Raw genomic sequence first — 2655 nt, forward strand, 5'->3', positions numbered from 1 at the left:
CTTCGTCTCTCAGAACAGCTCCAACGACACATTTTTTAATAATGTAGGTATCCTCACAAGCTCCACGAAAATAAAGACATTGAAAGAGAGAGCGCTTCAGGAACTTACAGCTGAAAAGCAAAGCTCAACTGCTCTCCACCAAGAAGTAGATGAACTCAACAAGAAGTTGGCAAAAACTCAAAGGGGGTTTGAGGAGTTTAAGAAGCAACAGGAAGAGAACAATCTGCTTCTCAAGCATATCTTGCACTCTAACAACGCTGGTACCTCCTAGTCCTCAACAACTCATGTAGTGGTGAACTTCTATCATTATGTTGTTGTAAAACGAGTCTTAATTATATTATGTTGCACGCCGAACATGTATATGCGGCCAGCCGAGTCCGGGACTCAGGTGTTGGGGGCTTGGAGTCCAAGTTTGGACGGGGACTTGGTTCTCCTGGCGCGTGAGAGAGGAATGAGTTGGTTTTGCTTGTGCCTGCAGCGGCGTGCCACCACCATCTCCAGCGACCGGCCCCACCACCATCTGCGCGCGCACGTGCGAGGGACCGGCCGGCGAACGGAGGCGCCACTGAGCTCTGAGCGGGTGCCTTCCACGCAACGTATGCCATAGACCTGCATCTGCGTCGCACTGCATCTGCGCATGGCACGGTGCTCATTCGTATTCCCTAGCCCCACTGCATCTGCGCCGCGGGCCATCCATGGATCTGCCTTCCTGAGCTCTCCGCTACACGAACTTCCAAGGAGCCTCTTCGTATGAAGGCAAGAGCTCAGATGCAGATGCAGTGGAGAAGATGCAGATGCAGTGGAAGGCGAAGGAAGCAACGCAGATGCAGATGCAGTGGGGACCGGCAGCACTCAAGGACGAGGCAGCGCATGTGCGTTTGGGGAAGAGAGGGCAGTGGTTACCGGTGAGAAGGCAACGAGGAGAGTTGTCGTCGTCGCTGCGCTGTGTCGCCAAGCTGGCACTTCGCGCCGCCACGCCGTCACTTGGCGGCGACGTCTCCTCGCCTCGTTCGTCGCCAGCGTTGCCCAGTGCCCGTTCCTCTGAGATTGGATCCGGAGGGCAGCACACCCGGATTCCTACCGGGCCACGGTGTTCAGAAAAACTCCAAACCAGATCCTTCTCATTTTTTTGATTCAGGCCCAAACGAACAGAATTCAGACAAACGACCCAATTTCAATCCGGATCATTTTTTTCCACCTGGAACTAGGCCCGGAATGGACCAAACCAGTCTAACCGAACGGGCCCTTAATGGTCTTCAATCAAGACATAAACTTTTTGTATCAGAGATACTTTTCCTTTTCCATGTAGATTTATTACCATAAAATTATTGTTTGTTTTCTTTTTTTTGAATATGACACTTTGGTATATATGATGCATCCATTTCAGATTTAATGTTCCTTACTACCATGTATATTTTTGCAAATAAGTGAAAAGTGGTGGAGGGTAATGGTGAGGGGTGTTCTTTACAAAATATTTAGAGCAACAGGTGATGTTAGATCTAAACTAGATGAGCACGGTTTAATATGTTCAGTTGTTCACCTAAGTGTCATGTACACCAAATATATTATGTTTTTCCTTTTTTAGGAGGAGAGAGGGAAGCTCAACTATGTGGGTCTATCCGGTCGATGGTCCTTTGGACATTTTGCAGGCTAGAAGTAGGCACCATGGTATGCAGGTGTTGACATCGATCTGGACGTCAAACACCAAAGATGAACCACCTGACAGTGCTCTCTAAGGAGGCACGGACAGTTCAAGACCCTAGGTCGGACGGTCCACGACCTGGGCGCAGGAGCGGCTCATTCTCTACGTACGTCAGGACAGTCTGCGTGTGGGGCTTGGACGATCCGCAATGGCGTAGAGAGTCGCCTTCTTCACATCAGACCTAGATCTAGTCTCTCAAGAGGGACCTCGTCGGGGAGAAGAGATCCTATGGTGTATCTTAGTGTCGACAGGCACCCAAGATGACTCTAGTCGAGAGCCAAAGAGAGGTGAAGATTCGACGTAGAGGAAGACTAAACTAGCGCAACTCCTAATGCATAAGGTAAAACAATAAGTAGAGTTGATTAGATTGATTGTTGGGGGTTCAATCGACCGTACCCCTTCATCTATATAAAGGGTGGAGGTTTGGACATGTTATAAGTTGGTTCTTAAGTTAACCCCGCAGGTTTTGCTAACAAATCTCGCTAGAAATCTAGAATCATAACTGATTTTGTGCACGCGTGGACCGTCCGCGTCGCCACCGCGGATAGTACGGACTGTGGACCGTCTGGCCCTAGAAGCGGACAGTCCGCAGGATAATTTTGGCGTTCAAAAGCAAGTCACTTAAGCAAAGCCTACTTCGTTCGATATAAAATGAGTCGAACTATGCATGTTCCTCAAAAAAGGAGAGGGGAGCAGTGGTCCAGCACTGCTGCAGACCACCTATCTTGTCCAGTTGTGTTCTTGACTGGTCAGCAGATGTATAGCTAGGATGATTCGGTTCATCACTAACACTAAAGATCTGAAACGACACCAATTTTGGTGTCTAGTGTGTTTGATTGTTTTGTGTTTTTTAAAGACATCATAGACCTAGTTCACATTCAATGTTAGATATCTCATTAACAAGGCCTATGGATGAGTTGATAGGAGAGCTTCAGGCTGAGAGTTTGACTTTC

The sequence above is a fragment of the Zea mays genome, chromosome 1 (genome assembly GCF_902167145.1).
Source record: "Zea mays cultivar B73 chromosome 1, Zm-B73-REFERENCE-NAM-5.0, whole genome shotgun sequence".
Classification (NCBI taxonomy): Eukaryota; Viridiplantae; Streptophyta; class Magnoliopsida; order Poales; family Poaceae; genus Zea; species Zea mays.